General features: G+C 41.9%; 1 long non-coding RNA gene across 1 annotated transcript in view; it reads right to left on the reverse strand.

The window, feature by feature from the left end:
* The window catches only part of LOC148092889 (uncharacterized), a 480973-nt gene that overhangs the window by 4946 nt on the left and 454021 nt on the right, over positions 1-22006 (reverse strand). The window lies entirely within an intron of this gene.

A 22006-nucleotide genomic window follows, 5' to 3' on the forward strand; every position in this document is an offset into this window, starting at 1 on the left:
TTTTCAAAGGATGGGGCACTATGGGGTTTTTAGATTCATGTGTCTCTCACAGAATGAGTGCCAGCTTCATAGGTTCCTGTCAATTGATATTCCATCTTCACTCTGGATACATGATTTCCTTTATCTGACAGATTCAAGAAATTTTATGCTAGATTTAATGACATTTCATGCACCCTGGATGTGGAGGCTTTTAATTCTCTGTTTTCTGTCTGACAAAGGTTTACAAATTAAAGTCAGATGGAAGGGTTAGTCAGATGTGCACATGGCTCAGGTGCATTTGCCCCCTAGGTACTTTGGGGTTTTCTGCAGACAAGTTTCTTGAAGTATTTTCCTTCCCTTTGGTCAGTCTTAAGAAGGCTGTGAAATGCCGCAAATGGTCATTCATATCTTGGGGCCTGCTTTTCAAGACCATCCATTTTTTGAATCGATCTTGAGAAGAGCTATAAGGAAATCACAGTGATGCCTTCCCTTTCCTTAATAAGCTATGGTATCTCTGAGTGACATCTACCTTCAAAAACTTAGATGATAAAATAATGATCAGTAAAAAGAGAGAATTAAAAAACTAAAGTTCAGTAATTATATCTGGGGCTGTTTCTGGGCCTGAGACATTACTGAGATACAACTTATCACTCCATCCCACCCCATACAAATCCTCCCGAGTCTCTGATTCTTCCTGATTCTTGGGCCTGAGAGATTAGAATGAAGTAAAAGCAGTAGTGCTGGGAGGGGTGGCAGGGACTGAATTTGTTTGTTCCATTTAGGATGATTTCTTACAGCTCCTAAAATAGACCGAACTCTATGGCATGGTGACATTCAGGAGCTCTCTACAATCTGATCCCAAACAACTTTTCCCTCCATACCTCTAACTCCTGAAGTTGTAGCTTTATGGATTCCAAATGGATACAGGGACCTTTTCCTACAGTACACTGATATCCTTTAGGGGGTGCTGAGAAGGTCTGGCATTGGTATCATGTGGTACAATCAATTAGAAACACTTGGTCACAATGCTGCTCACAACCTGCCATTAACGCCATTTGGTACAAAAAAGGTTGTGCCTATTATAGGGCAAGCTCATCCTGAGACTCCTTGGTGTGTCAACACAGAAAGCAACATGTTAGTAGGGCAGACCGCTTTGGAATAAATATGGGCACAGCAGGAAAAAGAAACATCCAGAACAGTGCGAACAGAAGGCTCTCTTTACTCAAATGGTTCATTCAAATGTTTTTTCTTTCTTTTTTTAAATACAAAGAGAAAAATCATGAGACACAATTTATATCAAAAGATACAAATTAATCAAGGAGTTATACCTGATGGTCTGTTAGATACTAAACCAAGAGGACAGCGTGGACAAAGTCTGTGTTTTAAAGTCCTGGAAAGGTCTTTCCATACTATAGATTAAAAAAAAATGTTACTTTTGTCCTTGTACCACCAACTATTTGCTTAAGAGCATCCAAGGTCTTTCCCAATCTGGCCCTGATCCACCTCTCTCAATTTTTTTGGTTTGTTTTGTTTTCTCACCGCTGTTTCCTTACATTCTGTGACAGGCTGTTTGCTCCTCTCAGAACATGCCGAGGACACCTGGGACACCGAGCCTCTGCTCACCACGCACACTCGAATCTCCCAAGCCTAGCACCGTATCCCAAACACGGCACGGCACTTTGTTTGTTGAATAAATGCTGTCTATCTATTTTAGGAGACAAAGATGATAGAAAAAGCTGCTAAACCAGTAAATAAATAGCATCAGAGAGAGGTCAAGGAAAAGTTAATTTTAGTGAGTTTTAGGAGTGGGGGCAAGACGAGTTTAAAGATTAAGAAAACTGATGCTCTTTATTCTTGGGTCTAGCCTATGCTGTGAGTCAGTTACTTTTTTGGGAACAAGTTTCAGCCTCAAGGTTAAACGAACACAAATGCTCCGTCCATCAGCATATAATGAAAAAGCCGTGGCTATTTCCACATCGGCACGGTCACATTAAACCAGGCAATGCCGCTCTCAGAGGCATCGTATATGACACAGCTCTTTAAAACAGTCCCATTTGCCACTCTCGTACAGAAAAAGCTATAAAAACAGAAGTAAATGTTTAAAAACTGGGATAATTTCACATAGGATAAAAAGAGCTGAGGTGTAGCTTCGTAGTTTGCTGACTATAAGAAGAGTTGTCATAGAGGAAAATGATCGCTATTCTTGTCCTAGGGCAGAATGGTATTAAAGTGGCCCGTGAAGAATTTAAGTTAAGACTTAAAGATGCACAACCTAAATGTACAAGTGGTAAAATAACCAAACAGATTGCTAAGAGCAGTTAAGACATTTCTATGTTTATGTCCGTTTAAAAATAGGAAAGATCCTCCTCTATTTTGGTTGGAATAAATGCAGCTCTGCCTCCACTCAGGAGAGGAATTCAATAACTCCTTTCATCTTGTTTAGCCCTAAATGATTACAAAATCCCGGAACACGAACACGTTGGCTCTAAAAGTTATACAGAATCACAACACAGTTGAATAAGATACATTCTACAGCTTGAAAGGTATTAAGCAACATAGAGAGTCTGTAAGTTACTAAATTCAAAATAGTATAAAAAAGTGCTTACGTTTCAATTTGGGAATTATGATTCAATGTGCCAAGTGGAATCACAAACAGAACTGAGGGAAAATGCACTCGAATCTACTATAGTTCTAACATAATAATTAGCTAAAGTAAAACATTCTAACAATTAATTCTTTCACGTCTGAGAAATTCAGCTGAATATTTCATAAACCTGGTATGAATCTGCATACCAACTCAATCTCCAATTTAAAAAAAAGTAAGAAAAAGACCAGCAAATAATATAAGAACTCACTATGATTACTCCCAGGACTACCTTTCGAAGACATCTGTAGAGCAGGGAACGAGTCCTTTTAAGTGACCAAAATGGGTCCCATGTGATTAAGAGCGTAAGTCTAACAACAGACCCAGGAAAAGCTCTAACAGGGGTGGCAGTTACTGGCTTTCTTGTCTTTACCTTGCAGCCTGGAGCTCAGCAGAAGTGTCCATTACATACAGCACACAGGATTAGATGAACAGTTCCAATGACCTTGTCTGAACCAAATTCATTTAAAGCAGTTTGCCACATATCTTAAATAGAAGATGAGCCCATTCTCTCTGTGGCTCAGATTTGGACTGGATCACTGAACTATTGCCCAACTCTTATAAGCAAAGCACTAACGTACCAATCAACAGGCAGCCCATAGCGGAGGCATCAGGAAGGTCAAAATACACACACATAAGAAATTGGCAGTACATTATAGAAGAAAGCTATTTCTAAAGATGGACTTTGGCTGTTGAAGCTTTTAAGTGTTGTTATTCAACCTTTGTTAGGAGGAAAAAAAAAATCAGTCCCCGTGTAACTTGTAAAGATCCAGTTAGAAAAAAAGAGATTGAAAGAGAGAAATGCCGTTTTATTTTGCAGCCCATTATTTTCATAAGAACATGAATAAAAGAGATAAACTATGCCAATTTCTTCATAGCTGACTTGTTATAGGATATTGTTCTAGTCTTCACTAATGACTGTCTGAGATTGGTTATTACTGTGATCAGGAGTTGGGAGGACAGAGGTCTAAGGCCTTTGAAAAGCAACGTTTTGTTCAGTATCACCACAGAAAATAAAGGCAGCATTAAGGGAACTGACAACCTAACTACGACAATGGCTGGCGCATGTGGCCATTGCTTGCGGTGTTTCAGTCTCAGGAATGAATGGAACAGCACAGGCGTCCAGCTAACCAGCAACTTGAACTCTGAAAAAGCTGTGCTATGATACGCTGATAATGTAGGTGGTTAGAATTCATAAACCTTACTCCTGGCCTCCCTCCCTGCCTCGTGTCTCTACATCCATCAGGCCATTGAAGAGGAAGAAACAGGTGCACGGAGGCTGCCTCTTTGGGGACACTCCCAGCTCTCCACCCTCCCAGCCCCAGCCTGCTCTCAGCTATCTGCAAATTTATTAATTTAGTTGCTTGACACGTCCTCTTGGGGGAATTTGTGTTTTCTTAACTCTCTCTACTCCAAGATCCAAATGCGAGTTTTTGCACCGGTGACGAGGTACGGGGGAGTACGCGGGGACTGTGTGTGTGGCAGTGGTGGGCTCTGTTATGGACTCTTCCAATGTTTCAGTTTTACTGTCAAGGGGGTCACCTGCTTCCTCAACTCAAGAAGCCAATGTTACAGTTTAACTGCAAATGAAGACATGCATATACATCATATATATATATATATATATATATATATATAATGTATACACACACATTTTTTTTCTTTCAGAAGTCATAAACATTTAAAAACTTTCTATCCACACATTTTATGAAGTGTCGTTCCCACTGATGTCAGAGTAATTTAGGCAGAAACTTAAGAAAACATAAATACACTGAAACTTTACTAACATTTCTTCATTAGTGATCTCCCCGGGGTTCACCTCCACCAGTTCCTGCCTCTGTTAGCATCCATCCACTCAAGGAGACTTTTTCACAGCATCTTTCTGCCCTAGAAAACGCTGCCTGTGAGATTTCCTCATAAACACCCGAACTCTCTCCTTCCCCGATTAACGATCTAGGAACTGAGGCTGTTTTGCGCTCCTTCACCTCCCACTCCACGAAAGGATGAGATTGCAAACAGCCTAGCGGGACCCCCTCAGTGCAAGCCGTGGCTGAGCGCATCTCAGCGGCCAGGCAACCTGTGGCAGTCCCCGAGCGCAGTTATGAAAATGGAGAAGATTCACCCATACTTGCAGGAGGAAATGATGTTGTTCCCAAGGGGGGAGCCAGAAAACAAGGCGCATTAAAAGAAGCCGAGCAAGATATGATTTTAAAAAGAGGCAGCAGAGGTAAATTCCAAAAAGTGCTGGATTTGCCAGGGTTTCCTGACACCGCAGGTCTACTTCCAGTGCCGGCCAGCAGCCTGCACCGGACACTCAAGGGAAGGCCGTTCCACTCTGACCAGTGACCCCCAAGTCCTCACTTTCTTGTCTCCAAAGGCGATCAATCTGTGCCCCAGAGTCTGAGGGCTCACAGCTTCCTTTCCACTTTGTCAGTCCGCACACGCATGGTCTCTCCTGCAGGATTCCGTCCTGAGGAAGTGACCCACCCACAACTCCAGAGCTAATTAACCCCATACTGAGCATTTTTTCTCATTTCACACATCCACTCAGCACTTAAACGACCCAGCAGTACCTGAGCAGATGATTTTTTTTTCTTCTCAGTGAAGACAGCATGGTGGTGGGAGAGCGGGGATGTAGCTGCTCTAATTCAAAACGGTGTTGTGACACTAAAACATTACCAAGTAACATTTTATCCAACGGTGCAGAAATGCCCAAAAATATTTGAATTCAACCCTTTCGTGTTATTCATCCAACTTAACTGATGTTTCTATTTTAGACAACAACTAATACATAATAAATACTGAGGTAGAAAAGTTTGATCTATGTCCAGAAATTTTTTTAAAAAAATCTCATTTTACTGGGAAAAAAATTAATAAGGTCCAGAGCCCCCTTCTTTATGTTTAGCAGTTTCAAGAGAAGGTTCCAATGAGAAGAATGACATAGCTATCTTTTTTCCATTTCAAGGAATAGGCTCATGGTTTTCAAGTTTTTAAAATTTTTGCCAAAGTGAGTGCCTTGAAAACTCTGACGATCACTGTTTTCTAACTTTTCAAGAAAGAAAAAAAAAAAGTGAACATGATGATGGAGGGTGATTTAATGGAATCAGCTTGTCAACGTGATGAAACGGAAAAAGCTTTTACAGAACATGTCCACATGCTAAAATAAAGAATCTTTAACATAACGTATATAGTGCAGAGTGGTTTTTGTCATGGCAAAAGAAAGGAATATCATTAATTTAGACAGTAAGTATGAGATTCTGCTAAAAAGCTGTATGGAAAAATCATAGAACTATACCCTGGCCAGACAAGTGGAGCCAGACAATTTCCAGTTCTTTAGAAGCTATTGGAAGAGCCATCTGATTTTAAGTCTGTCATCTCTCTACATGATGAGAAAAATCCTGGGCTAGTTCCCTCAGCTATACTTGTACTGTGGCTTTGGAGTTTTAAAGAGTTACACATAAATGGACAAGAAAATGGCCTCTCCTGTTCCCATCTTAGGCCAACTATCAGATCTCTCTCATTCTCGAAAGTATGTGTGGCAAATTCACCCCTTTTGGTAGCACTTGGTCATAGAGAGTGCAGGTCTGGTTTGAACTTTCGACCTCGCTTTCCTCTGAAAAGCGATTTAAGCTTCTCAAAGGCATGGCTGCCAACTGGGAGTGTCAGGTGGGTAAAACTGGCCCCAAAGGCGAAACATCGGGTACAATGAGGCACAGTTTGTTTTTATTTATACTGGTCAGAAATTTTATATTTGACATGCAGCCTAATTCCAGCACGTCCATCTGTGCCTCCAGCCTTTGGCTAGAAATGACTCATCTGGTCATCATGGTTCAATAGGGTTTTTATGATCCTGAAGACTCCTTCCTGTCCAGCAGACTTTTCCAGGCTCTCTGGTGCTTGGGATTCCAAGTTTTACCATGGTCTTTGAGGCCCAACCCCTCACTACCTTTCTGACCTTATTTCCCATCATTTTTATGCAAAATTATTCCAACTGGCAACAGATACGGTAACCTAAGGGGATGGGGAGGAATAGGAATGTGCATGGGGATTAAAAGGAATAAGTGAATCAATAAAAATTAGGGGCCATGCCCTTATTAAAATGCAGCTCTCACTGCAGAGAGAATTGTGTTTATAAGTGAGCCTAACAATGTTTCTGGACTTTCCTTGAGAATTGGTTTAGATGAGGGAGAACATGCAAAGCATTGCCCGGATGGAGGCATCTAATAATTTAACGGATATTTTGGGGGTTTATTATTAACTACAGTGCTAATTCGACTTCACTCCTGCTCTCAAGGATATTCTACTCTAATGTATGTTTTAGAGCGCTTTTGTGTCTCCATGATCATGGACAGATTATCAGTCCACTTAGGTAAGTTGTGATAAATGTAACAACCCGCCCTTAACAACCTCTCTTCTTATTCCTTACGCACTCTTTTCAGTTGCCCCCATCGCTCATTACGCCCTGGTATATCATCTGACCTTTGGCTTCAGCTGATTTTCACTTAGCTAAGAAAACCCTTCTCCACTCTCAACTACTGTTTTTCAAACAGTCAAGAAAATATTATAAAAGTCTTCCTAGAACTATTTCAGTATTTGAAATGGGTCCTTATAATTTTATTTGAAAACACTTTTTTCTTCTTTGTTTTTGGAACGATTAATCGGGCCTCGGCCCCTAGGATGCATATCTTGAGCTACAGGCAAATTACTAGTCAATGGTCCCCCAGACACAGCACTCATTACTCTTTGGGACAGAACATTTCAGTGCCCAACAGAGGATCATAATCATATGCTAGTCATCTCCGTGTCAGAGAGGAATGAAAGGAGCACATGTCCCTGGTCCCTATGCTCCTTATAAGGAGGTGCCTCTCAGTCTATTTTCATCTTTTCTGAACCTAGCTATCTTAGGTTAATGTCAGTGAACATGGTATAAACCCTCCTCAACTTGTGAAACTTTTTATACCTCCTCATATCCTTTGAAACAAAAATGGAAGAATTTAATGTATGTGCAGAGCAGCAAATCTCTCCTTGTTTCTTTTCAGATATTTCCTTCTTACATAAACAGTGTTGATGGAATTATAAACACCATTGTTCCACCTCCACGTTAATATTCTTATTATCTTGAATAAACAGAAGTAAATAACTACGTACATGACACCAATCAATCCCTCTTTTAAAAAATGCAGGTTTCAGCTTTCTAAACAGTGGAAGGAGAATTAATGATCCAACATGTAGTTTATCTGTTTATATTTTGAATGTTGATAAAATAAAACCAAATTATTGTTAAGTTCTTTTCAGACTCCCATCAGCCATTAACACTCTCCATGCCAGCGTGGGGCTGGGGGAAGGTGGCCCAAGGCCCCAGGGTCAGTGGGTAAGGGGTGCGTAAGGGGCTTGCTTGGCAGGCAGGAGAGGACATTAGGCTGCTAGGGTAGGAGGTTTTGACTCATTGGGTAGGTGAGAGATATTTGCTGGCAGTGAAAGAAAATTTTTTGTAGAACCAATGGCTGGGAAGAGGTCATCTGGGGGCGTTAGAGAGGAATATAAAAATCAAACATCAATGCACCCTGAGGGGCCTGGGGAAAAGGGAAACCTCTTTGTTTTCCCTTTCAGTGCTTTCTCTATGCATCATCACTTCATACTCTTTCCCCCTCCATCCTTCAGGTCTTTGCTCTGCCTCTTTATAACAAAGAAGCATTTAGGAACAATTTAGGGGACAGAGAGACCAAAAAAAGGAACTTAGAGAAGACTTACGATAATACATTGCATATTTATATGTACAAGAGAATACAATCTATATATGATTGACCATGAACTAGAATCTGGGACTTTTAAGATTTAAAAAATTCATGGTATGTCTGGTCATATTAATCTCCAGACCCGTTGGTTTTTAGCATGGCAGGAAAGAGCTGTAAGGGAATCCTGAGCAGGAAAAGAAACGAGGGTGGGGGGAAATGAAATTATGTAAAGATTTATATTTGAAAGGAAAAAGGGAGTTCTTCAAATTGCCCTTCAAATTATTGAAATGCCTGCCAAGTTATTTTTTGAACTTAGATGTAAACAGTACCAAGAGAAAGAGCTTAGGAATTCTCACGGGATTTAGGGAACTACTAACCCCTGTGTATCTTGTTCATCACAGTCATTCACACAAGTAAAGGGTAAGTAGAGCGTGGTATCTGGCAGTGAGTAACATGACTGGTTACTCTGCCACCTGACATGCGGAGGCAGGGCCCACAGGAGCAGGGACCTCCTTGTGAATTCATAAGGGGACACCGTGTTCATGTGAATACAGAGGGCAGGAGGATTAGCCAATGGTGTCGTCTGCGAGGCATGGAAGAGTGTTCCCTAATTAAACATCCACTTGCTAGCCCTGTCTTCCTGGGGAAACATTCCAATACAAAGCTTATGGGAATACTTTATCTGGTCATTGGGTGGGGAAGGTTGCTGGGACATATGACAACATTCAATGCCTAAAAGTCAGGCGGAATTAAGGAGAAGGGTGCCAGCTCTGGGGACTCTCTACCAGAAAAAATAAAGTATCTTAAAGTAAGAGAAATAAAAGAGCCTGCTTTGAGGGAAATATCAGTACACTTTTGCAATCTGAGGAAAGAAGCAAAAAGCATTTGCCTCCAGTCAGTTATCATCCTTGCCTCATGGGAGGCTCCCATTTGTTCTACTTTTACATACACAAGTACATTCTTTTCCCAAGGACCAGCCTTCTGTGCCAATGGTGGTCACGATGGCAGCTTTGAGTTATCGGCAAAGTTGGGAATAAAACCTTGACCTCCAGGCTATGCTCCTGCGTCCAGTCTATGCCCGCCGATGAATTCAGTCTACTTTCTGTAGTTTCCCTGGGACCAACGACAAAAGATCTGAGTGGCAGCAGCAGGCTTCCTTCCAGGGGTATATATGCCTCCAGAAAACAAGTACTCTACCTTCTCGCCACGCCTGTTTGATTTTCATTTTTTAATCATTTCTCTTAGACTAGCAATCTCCAATTTCTTCTCTACCAGTCCAGACCCTCATGGTTGTTAACTATAAAGACATCTGCCAGCTCCATCATTTCCCTCATCTATGGTTCTCGACTGTCCCTAGCCAGTTCTTGAGCCCAGATGAACCCTTCATGTATGAGCTCTGCGCCCAGACTGCTGAAAAATGACAAAACTGTACAGCCTGATGCCCCTCCAGAGTCTTGGTTTCCAACTTGAGTTGGGGGTTCAGAACTACTTTACAATTCATTTGTTCCTATTCAGTTTCCTTTTCATTTCTCAGTTTCCATTTATCACTCTAATTAACTCCTTACAACTCACCTCCTGCCCTTCATTCTCAGCTATTTACCTCACCTCTTTTTTCAGGGAAGACAGAGGCCATCTAATGGCATTCCTATCACCCCACCTCTGTCAGAACCCACCCAGAACATTATAAAGACTTTTCTCTCCAGCACCAATGGCCTCCTCCAGGATCTTACTGTATCAATTACTGCTTCTTTCTTCTATATTTTCCATTTTCCTACTGCCTGCCAATATGCTTTAGCAGCTCTCATCTAAAACAAACAAAAGCCATAACTGACAAACAAAAGACCACATTCTGTGGACCTGATTTCTCCCTCCTTTGTATCACCTTCATGCTTCCTAAACTGATCTATTCCTCAAAAGAGTAAAATCTGGTTTCTCTAGCTATTTTTAATTATACTGCCAAGGTGACCCCCAAATTTCTGAATTGTTAGTTTCCAAGGTCCATTCTCTAACCTCCCTGTTTTCTTTGTTTTTTTTAAAGGTCAGGTTCATTGATGAATAATTTACATACACTAAATTCACCCTTTTTATACCCTTCTACAATTCAAGAGGTTTTTGAATTCTGTGCTGGTTCCTTGATGACTGTAAAGTCAAGTCCAAATGCCTCTGATTCCCATACAGATCCTTTCAGAATCTCAAGCAGTGCTCCCTACATCACCCATTGTCTGGTGACAACCATTTAACAAAATGTGCTACGTACAGTCATGCCTCTTAGACTTCCTTCATATTTCCTTTTTATAAACACACACGTTTTCAAGCAATATAGTAAATGCTGTTAATATCACCATGTCAGTTTCTATATAGAATCATAAACCTAGGTGTATTTTGAGAAGTTGATGTTTTCAATATAGAAGTTAACTTTAAAAATATTGCTACCTGAAGATCTCCATTATTTTAGTGTCATGAGTTGAATCGTGTCCTTCCCAAATTCATTTGTTGGAGTTCTAGCCTCTAGTAAACACAGAATGTGACCTTATTTGGGAATACTGTCACTGCAGACGTGATTAAAAAGGTTAAGATGACGTAATCCTGAAGTAGGGTGGGTCCCTAATCCAAGATGATGACTGGTGTCCTTATACAAGGGGAAATCTGGACACAGCATGCACTTGGAGAGAATGCCAGGTGAAGATGAAGGCAGAGAACAGGGTGATGTTTCTACAAGCCAAGGAACCCCAAAGATTTCCAGTAAACTACCAGAAGTTAGGAGGGAGGCACGGAACAGATTCTTCTATGCACCCTCAGAAGAAACCAACCCTGCTGACACTTTTATCTTCGGTGTGTCTAGCCTCTAGGACTGGGAGAAAATAAATTTGTTGCATAAGACACCCAGTTTTGTGGTATTTTGTTTTGGCAGTCCTGTAAACTAACACAGTAAATAAACCATATTTGAGTATACTGAAATGCCAATTAGCTCATTCACTCATCAGATACTTATTAGGTACCTATGATGTGCTAGGCATTGGTCTAGGTAGGATATTAAGATGCCTGGCATATAGGAAAATCTCAAAATATACTTGTTGAATGAATTAATAAGAACATGTTACTGCCTTTTTGGTGCACTAATGAGCAATTAATCTCCCAATCAACATAGGATTGATTGAATGCCTGCCATTTATTTATTCAACCAATATTTACTGAATACCTACTATATGTCAAATGTCACCCTAGACACAGAGAATAGAGTTATTGATAAGTTGTCTACCTTCATGAAGCTTAAATTCTAATGGGGGAAACACACATCAAACAAGAAAACAAGACAATAAATTATGTAATTCCACTTTGCGCCCCACACTGACAGTGATAAGCCTTTATCTTCTAAAGCCTCTAACTCTTGAACAATGCTCAGGGCATTAGTAACGCCTAAAAATACTCCTCAATGCCACACCCCCTTTGTTCTGTTACATTCCTGCAATCTCTATATAAGCCCCCAAATATCCCTAAGATGAGTGAACTTAAGCAGTTCTCTAGACTTTCTGATTTAAGCACGATTTGAGTTCACATGTTTCTTCAGCATCTATTCAATAATGGTCAACACAATGAGGTCCGAGGGTGGGGCTGGTGTAATGCACAGGGAGGCACAGGCAGGACAGCCCCAAACTCTGGGTTTCTCAGTCAGTCAGTCAGTCAGTCAGTCAGTCAGTCAGTCAGTCAGTCAGTCATTGATAGTGTGTTTCTTAAGCACTTACCATGTGCCAGCCCCTTGCTGAAGATAGTACAGCTGCGGACAGAGCAGGCACGGTGCTGAGCCCCGCTGGGCTCATTTCTAAAGGGAAACACCTGAAGAACTGATGTCACAGCCCATTCCTCAGCTGCGACTGCAGCGAGGCCACAGGACGAGCGCAGGAGACGGCCGGGGTCAGGGCCTGTGATGACGGCCTTATGAGAAGGCTTCCTGAGGAAGCGAGCCCGGGACCGCCTTGGGGCTGGAGCACGGGCCTTTGTTCAAGAGGGTCATGCCGCTCTGTGTTACCTCTTCCCCATCTCTTTTCACCAACGTGCACACATTTCAAATACTTAAAAGTGTTCTTCAAATATACTAAGAACACCAAAACTAAACACAAGAGAAGGACTCTCCAGAGGAAAGGGGCCAAAAATAGAAGGGGAAAAAAAACACCACCCTAATCTCACCATTTGTTTTGAAAACACCCAAAATGATTAAAACATATTATAAACTAAAACATATGAACTAATCACTTGCCAAGTTTCATTTTTAAATCAAAGCCGTTTTTGAGATTCATAAACTGAAAAAAAAAATAGTCTTCGAATGTGAACTCGTGTTTTTCTTCTCTTGGCCCTCAGCTGGCTTGAGGCGTTTGCTGTTAGGCTGTGTGAAGGGAGAGGGATCCGGCTGGTCAGACACATGCGGAGTAGAATGTAAGCTCCATGAGATCAGGGCTTTGTCTGTGCGGAGTTGTATCCCTGATACGCAGAGGAGCGCCTGGGGGACAGCAGGGACTTGGGGAACACCTGGTAAGTGACTAATTGCGTGAACAGTCTGGGCCTTGGAAGGGCTCCTCCGGCTCTCTGTTCTCACTCCCACCACATTGTGCTTCAGGCCAGTAGTTCTTAACCTGGGCAATGTTTGCCCCCATCAGGGGACAATGGTAACGTCTCAAGACAGTTTTGGTTGTCAGGAGAGGAGAAATTGCCACTGGCACCCAGTAGGCAGAGGCCAGGGATGCTGCTAAGCATCCTGCAGTGACAGAATAGCCCTGCACAACAAAGACATCCCTGACCCCCAAATCCCAACAGGGCCAGTGTTACGAAACCCTGCTCCAGGCCCTCTGTTTCTAGGTGCCGTGCTGGGAGTGTGGCCTTCCATCTATTTGGGAGGAAGTTCGGTCCTTGAGGAAAGAACCAGAGGAGCCTCCTGGCTTCATTCTCATTCCCTTCAGGACCCAGCAGAACTGTCCCCACGCTAAGCCGTGCTCAGAGAGCCCTTCTTCCTTTTATTCTCACTGGGTCTATAGGGAGATGTCGGGGAAAGCACCTGAAAAAGTCTGTCTGTACAATGTCAGCAAGTGATTTTTATAGCTTACTGGAATTACCCAGAGCTTATCTAAGAATATATCTTAATTTCAGTAAAATTAGCTCGTTTAGAGACTAGTCATGTATCTGTAAGAAGAAGGAAGATCCACCTCTAACTCAGCCAGTTTATCCATGTCTAGTCGGGATCTGCACACCAGTCTAGTTTGGTTCGTGATAACATCAACTTCCAGAATTCCACCAAAACACACTATTGTGCCTGTAGAGAGGCTGGGTTTACAGCATTTCCTCTGCTCCCTGCCCTGCCCTGCAGATAAAACAGTAGCATCTGATTCTGGGTCCAGTGGGGAAGCTCCCAAGGTACCAGATAAATGCATGTGCCAATTTCCCCACTATGATGGTTGCTCCTGTCACCTTGGTACTGGCATGTGTCCCACTGCCACAGGGACTGCACACACTGACAGTGTAGCCTTACAATTGGTGGGGAAGACACATATTGCAGAAGCTTTTTTTGGAGGAATAAAGATAAGACACTAGAAAGAGAGACTACCAATAAAAAGGCACAGCGGAGAGAAGTCCCTGATAATCCCACATCCTATAAATTTGGAACAACAGAGATGACAACTACTACTATAAAACCAACAAACTTTCCTTGCAAAGGCTGCCTCTGTCAGGAAAATTGCTAGTCTGAGGAGAAAGAACAGGCATAAGGTATTCTAAAATAAAAAAGTACATAAACGAACCTACCAAGGTATAGAGGTGACAAAGTGGTATGGCAAACATGATTTCACTTATATGTGGAATCTAATGAACAAAATAAACTACCAAGTGAATACAGATTCATGGATACAGAGAAAAGACTGACAGCTGTCACAGGGGAGGAGACTGGGGGACGGGTGAGAGGGGAGAAGGGATTGAGCAAAGAAAAGAAAGTCTCGTGGACGCAGACAACAGAACAGTGAGTGCCAGAGGGAAGGGGGCGGGGGAAGTAGAAGACGTAAAGGGGGATAAATGGTGATGGAAGGAGACCTGACTTGGGTGATAGACATGCAATACAATATACAGACGATGTGTTGTAGAATTGCACACCTAAATAACCAGTATAATTTTATTAACCAATGTCACCCCAATAAATTCAATAAAAAATAAAAATTAATAAATGATTCCAAGCAAGAAAAAAAAGGCATCTAGGAGAAAAAAAAATTGAAAGCTACATTTCTGTAGGGTGGCTGACTTACAGGGAGGCTGGCCTTCAAGGAATAACTGAGTGCCTGTTTCCTTCCCCGCAAGTAGAGGGACAAGGAACGAAGGGGACTCCCCTCTCGCGTTTTAACAAGGGTCTTCTTAAACATCCCCATGGCTTGATGTTCTAACCTAGGAATGTGATGCACGCCAGTCAAAGGAAATTTGACAAAAACTCTTAGAGAGTACATAAATTATGGAGCACTGCTCACAGAGCCAGCAGGCTCATTCCAGAGTTTCTTAAAATAATGAGAGCTTAGGGTTCACTGACAGTGTGATTTCAAGTACACACTTTTGCTCTGTATACAACTTCGAGGAATATAGTTACCACAGAGATAAAAGCATGCCTGCAGCCTAAAGGTCCAGGTGTTGAATCGTAGACGTTTTTAAATAGAAATGAAGGTTAGAGATAGGATGCGGGTTGGTGTAGGGGATGAATGGCAGTGAATTGAAGAGAGAGCCAGTCTAGAAAAATGCCCTAGAACCCACTGTAAGTTCCTTGATGTCCAGGTCTATATTTGGTAATATTTTGTTACACATACATTACACATATGTCCACTGCTCATTGAAATCCCTGTCTCCCACTTTTAATTATCATCAACATGTTAATATGTCTAAAATCTATATCTTGAGCCATTAGTTCTCTCCTGACCTCTAGCTCTCTGTATCAGATGACCTACTGGACAACACCAATTGGCTATCTCATATGTCCAAAGTTGAATTACCCACTCCTTTGAAGTTTCTCTTCCTTCTGTGTTCCCTATGTACGCAAACAGCATTATCATTTGCCCATCGCCCAAGCTCCCTACCTGGGAATCATCTGTTGTTCTCTATCACCCCTCAAATAATCACCGGAGCTGTAATTCTAATGGAATTTCTTTTAATAACCAAAGGAGGTTTTGGCATAGAAACCAATACTTACAGTTAATTGGGTTTTAAACTATTATGTATATATATCTATACACACATATAATATTCTATTTATTAATCTAATAATTTCTGTATAAAATAAGAAATATCACTTTCAGGAAGGGTGAGGTTACTAGGTGGAAAATCTGGGATCTCAAACTATTTCAATTTTCTATCGGGGGTTGGAAGAATGAGAGTCTGACCTAGAAACATCTTCCAGAATGATTCTGTCAGTCACCAATGAACATACCGAGTATTTTCATAATGACTAGAACAATGTGGGGCTCTGAGTCTATATCCCACAAAAAGAATTTTACAACTCATGTCCTTGATGTTCAAGTTCCTCTTACCTAACTCTTTTATAGTCACTTTCCGCTTTATAGAACGATAGAGGTAGACACTATTTTGTTTTCCCCATCAACCAGGTTTCCTGATTCTAGTGACCTTTTACTATTAATGTTTCTCACATTTCTAGGTCTCTCATTCCCACTGCAACACATCAGCTCGGGCCTCCATTATCCGTCACTTGTAATAGCGTAATAGTACATCCTACTAAGTTCTCTTATGTTTCTGAGCCTTGTCACTACTTGTGTCTAAAAGACCCATATTCCCCGATACACATTTACCAAGTGAAGAAGTAATAAATGTTTTAGATGTTGGTGCTTTGGGCTCTGAATAGAAACAGTACCCTAACTAATATTCTGGATAAGCCTGCATCAAGTGCTCTTACTTTCAAAATTAATTTTGAAGAATCTGAAAATTTTGCCATGGAGAATCATGGGGCCCAAGCCACAATATTAAGTTTTACATTAATAGAAACACCTGCAAACTCAGGGAGAAAGCACTCATTCTTTTTCTTAATTCACCCAGCAAATATTTACTGAACATCCTTTATGAACCAGGCACTGTTCTAGGCACTGGGGATTTCTTAAAGTATAAAACAGAAAAAACAAACCAACCCCAAACCCCAAACCAAAAAACCAAAACCCTTCCATCATGGGGCTTTATATCCCGGGGTAAAGGGAAATGAGTATGTAAATAAAACATGTATCTGAAGGGAGTACGTCCTATTAAGAAAAATGAATCAGAGGAGGTGGTACAATTTGAAACATGGTGTTATGAAAGGCTTTACTTAGGAGTAAAAATTAAACAAAGATCTGAAGATGGCGAGCAAACACGTTTTGTCTTGGGAAAGCATTGTAGGCAGTGAGAAAAGCAAGTGCAAAGGCCCTGAGGTGAAACAGTATATGGTCATTAGGAAAGCAAGGGGGGTAATGGACCTTGAGAAGAGGGAGTGAGGGGTAAAGGGCTAAATGAGGACACAGGAGTAACAGGGAAACTGAACGCACAGGGCCTTCTGGACAACGTAAAGGCTTTGGTTTTTCCCCTGAGTAGGTGGGGAGCCATTAGAGAATTCTGAGCAGAGGAGTGACATGGTCTGACTTAAATTACATAATTACAAAGAGTCCCTCTGGCTGCCGTTTTGAGAGTAGACTACAAGCGGCAAGGCCAGAGGCAGGGAAGATAATTAGGAGGCTATGGCAGTAATCCAAGCGAGAGATGGTAACAGTTTGATTCAGGGTAGTAGCAGTGGTGAGAATGAGAAGTGGTTAGTTTCTGCGTGTATTTTGGAGATAGAACTGCAGAATCTGTTGATGGGTTGGATTTATGAGAGAAATAAAAGGCTGGGAGATAAATAAATTTTTAACTGAGCAACTCTAAGGATGGAGATGCTATTTGCCGAGGTGGGGAAGACTGTGTGTCTGTTGGGTAAAATAAGAAATTCCATTTGAGGATGTTAAATTTGTGATAACTATTAGATTTACAGTGAGGTACTGAGTAGGCAGTTGAATATGTGAGCCCAGAATTCAGGGTAAAGGCCTGCATTAGAGCTCCAAGCTTAAACCATACGCTTGAGTGTCATTATTAAGGGAGTGAACTGAAATAAAGAAGATTGATCCCGAGGACTCTCTAGTGTTTGCATATCGGGGAAATGAGACTGTGCCATCGAAGGAGACTGAGAAGAAAGGGTCTGTCATGTAGGAGAAAGTCAAGTGAGTGTGGGGGACTTAGAGCCAAGTAAGAAAGTGTTTTCACGAAGGGGTACAGAGCCATATGGAATGCTGTTGAGGGATCAGGAAAGGTGAAGGCTGCAACTTGGTTAATGGATTTAGCAAAATGGAAATCTTAGTGTGAACAGTTTTACTACACTGGTGGGTGCAAAAGATGGAGGAAAATTGAGAGAGACTGAGAAAATAGACTTGGAAAATGTCTATAGCGATTACAGCCATTTCTTGAGGAGTTTTGGTTTAATGGGAATCAAAGAAATGGGACAACAGTGCTGGGGAGTGTGGGCTCAGACAGGAGTATTTTTTAGGATGAGAGAAATTACATGTTTGGAAAGATTTGGTAGATAGGGAAAAACTGCTAAAGTAAGAGAAAGAGGGACGCTCTTTCGGGAGCACTGTTTATGAGTATGGAGAGGGGGTGGGATCTAAGGCACAACAAGGGGCAGGCTGAGGCAGGGGCTCGCAGATTTCTCCACGGTTATGGGAGAGAAAGCAGAGTGCGTGGCACGGATACAGACGGAGGGGAGGTGTGCAGGAGAGGGAGTGTGTGCAGGTTCTTTCTGGATTGCTTCTATTTTCTCAGTGAAGTAGGAAGAAGGGGTACAAGTTGGGGTAAGAATAGTGGAGGAGATGTTGGGAGTTTGAAAGAGGGGAAGATATGAAATATTCTTGTAGAAATATGGAAAAGTCAATGGACAGGGAAGCATAACCTAACTGCACAGCAGCATTAAGAGCCTCTTTGAGCCTGGCCGGTGTGGCTCAGCAGTTGAGCATCGACCTAGGATCCAGGAGGTCACGGTTCGATTCCCGGTCAGGGCACATGCCCCGGTTGCAGGCTTGATCCTCGGTGGGGGGCGTGCAGGAGGCAGCCGATCAATGACTCTCTCATCATTGATGTTTCTCTCTCTCTCCCTCTCCCTTCCTCTCTCTGAAATCAATAAAGGTATATTTAAAACACACACAAGCACGCAAAACCTTGGAGGCCTCCCTGACTTTTTTTTTTTTTAAGAGCCTCTTTGATTGATGGGGAGTTTAAAGTGAGAGAGGTCAGTTTACTCGTGTTTTTCTCCAGCCGCACTCCGCGGGCAGGCAGGGGTTGCATGACCGCTATAGCTGAGATCCGCCAGGAAAGGACAGCGAAGCCAGAGATCACGGGAGTTCAGGGTGCATGCAAGGAAATGATTCAAATCATTGTCCACGGACTCTAAGCCCAGTGTGGAAGTGAGAATGTGGGGGGCTCTGGGGAGAATCAATGAATTAGTGGTCCTAGTGGGCTTCAGGAATTATTGTAATACAGGGAACAGAGGGATTGCGCTGTGAAACTATTAGGTGGTGGTTGGAGAGTGAGATGCTTGAAATTAAGTTTATGGATGGAGGGATTGAGCCAAAGAGAGAAAGAGAGAGAGAGAGAGAAACCTCATGGACAAAGACTGCCATGTAGTGACTGCCAGGGGGAGGGGAGGGAGGGGGAGGAGGAGGAGGGGATGGGGGCGGGATAAATGGTGACGGAAGGAGCCTCGATTGGGGGTAGTGAACACACAATTCAGGGTCTGAAACCTGTATAATTTTGTTAACCAGTATCACCCCAATAAATTCAATAAAAAGGAAATAAAAAAGAAATTAAGTTTATGGAAAAGTTGTAATTGTTAGTAATTTTTAAAAAGGTAAAAAACACAACCATGGGAGTGAGTAGCTGTGGTAGGATAGAGGACAGATCACAAGAGAATGAAGGAATTGAGAGGCAAGGTATTGGAAGGATTATATATTTAGACACAGCCATGACCAAGAATTGTGATGAGCTAGAAATAAAAAAGGGCATTAGTGAGTTAGTGGCTAAAAGCTTTAAGAAACTGGGGATGGCATCCAGGGGTTTATAAAGTACATCGCTGTCACGAGGTGTGGTTATGGGAACAGTGGGCTCTCCTCTCTCACTTTCCATCTGCCCAGTTTATGTGACTGGCATTAGCAAGCTTCTGATTTCTCAGACCAGACAGCTATAAATCATCTGTGATGTCCCTCTGCCCTTTCTATTCGAGTTATCTCCAAGTCCTAAGAATTTCCACTTTCAAATATTTACTCTCTTTTCTGCCCATCTTGGGCCATCACCACTCTTGCCAGCCACTCTTTCCCGTCACTCAGTTTACTGTTTCTCATGGCACTAATCACTACGTGAAACTATCTTTCTCATGTACTTGCTTGCTTTTTGTTGCACGGAGGTTCTATTTTCCCCTCGCTGGAATGTAAATCCTTAAGGGGAAAGAACTTGTCTATTTTGTGCCTGAAACATGATATACTGTCAATAAATAATTCTAGAATGAATGAATGAATGGCCCCCATCACACCTTGGAGGGGATCGGCTTTCACACCTTCTTTCAAACCATCCTGTATATTTAGAATAGTTTCTCAAATAATATAAAATTTATAATATTTATGAATAAATGACACAATGCCAAGATATTCTGTCTCTTCTTTCAAATAACATCTGAAGATACACCTGCACCACTGAGTTCTATATTTAAGATATTGAATAAGTATCACTCATCCATCTGTTTTCATTCTGTCTTGCATTTTACAGACCTGCTTAAGAGCTGTATTGTGAGGTCTCTGGGGCTGGGGACTGTCTGGTGTAGTTCACAAACTGGCCTCTGCTCTGTGTATTCATGTTTCTTTGACAAATAATAAATAATAATAAGAGCCCACTGTGCATTTCAACATTCCACTCCTAAGCCCCTGGAAAAAGGAAAACTAATAACCAGGGATTATAACAGAAACACTGAAAAAAACTAACATCTTACCAGGTTTTGCTACAGTGACATAGACTTCTATACACCTATATTCTAATAAATAATTACCTACTTAAGTCATTTGTAAATTGTCCTTTTGCCAACATTATGTACCATATTGAATGCCTATGTGGTTTACAGGACAGGGAAAAACAACTAGAATATTACAGCTATGTGGGGGATCAGAGCAAAAGCAGCAAAATAAGAGGTTTACTCTGCTGGGTGCACAGTTTGTAAGAATTAGTCGCACAAGTAGAACTACTTGACAGAATGTGTGCCTGCTCTCCAGCCGCCCCTCCTCCCCTCCCCTTCCCTCCGCCACTCCAGATCTCTTTTCCATAATGGAAGACTTTCTCTCTTTCTTTTCTTTTTTACATTGCAGGTGGGAAGTGTATCACTTTGCATGACAAATCTGTTTTTCCTGTGAATACAACAAATGTTCTGATTTGAAGCTGCACTATGAAAACGGCAGTGTGTCTAATGAAGGAGGAGGGGACTGCAGCTTCATAGGTGCAGCGCCTCCATAGTTACTGCAGATGAGACACAGTTAAACTCCAGGTTTCCCATGAAGGCCAGCCTGCTCCGACTGCCTTATTACCGCGGTGGCCACTAGATGGCAGGTCCAAAAATCCGACTGGAGCCTCACAGGAGGGCAATTCCTAGTGGGAAATGGGATGTTCCTTGCACTCAATGCAGCATGAATTCATCAATAAACCTCTGCTGCTTGCCAAAATACTGGGCGGGTAAGACAGTATCCACATCACTTCAGGGGACTGCCGTGAGCAGGAAGCGCTTTGGTGTCATCACATACACACCCACACACGGCTACATCGTTACACTTCCACCAACTGACATTCTCGGATCTGCCTCTCATATGTTCAGTTGTATTTCATTACCTAGTAGCCTTTGCAATTCCTTGCCATAATCTAAGGGGTATAAAACGTAGTTGTCTAATCTGCCTCTGTAGAAACACATGGCGAAGGCTATCCCACAGGCTGGGGTGAGAGTATGCACAGCTGCATTCTGCGCCACTTAACAGCACGTATTTACCAGCACACCTGACCCTTGACAACAGGGGTTTGAACAGCACAGCTTCACTTATATGCAAGTTTTCCCCCCACAAATAAAGTAAATGTATTTTCTCTTCCTTATGATTTTTTTAAATAACTTTTTTCTCTAGCTTACTTTATTGTAAGAATATAGTATATAATACATATCTTTTGCAAAATATGCATGAATCAACTGTTTATATCATTGTCATGTCAATAGTAGGCTATTGGTTACAGTTGATCCCCCACATCTGAAGATTTCCAACCCCAGACCAAAAATACTGTTTTTAGAGCCGCAGTTGGTTGAATCCATGAATGTGAAACCCATGGATACAAAGAACAGACTGTAGTTAAGTTTTTGGAGAGTCAAAGGTTATACTTTTGACTATGTGGGAGGTTGGCATCCTAACCCCCAGAATGTCCAAGGGTCAACTGAAATTCCAATTTAGTGTTTTATAAATATCTATATCTATATACCTACCTATATCTACACAGTTGTCCCTCGGTATCTTTGGAGGATTGATTCCAGGGCTCCTCTCCAGATACCCAAATC

This window comes from Miniopterus natalensis, chromosome 6, assembly GCF_054644295.1.
Source record: "Miniopterus natalensis isolate mMinNat1 chromosome 6, mMinNat1.hap1, whole genome shotgun sequence".
Lineage (NCBI taxonomy): Eukaryota > Metazoa > Chordata > Mammalia > Chiroptera > Miniopteridae > Miniopterus > Miniopterus natalensis.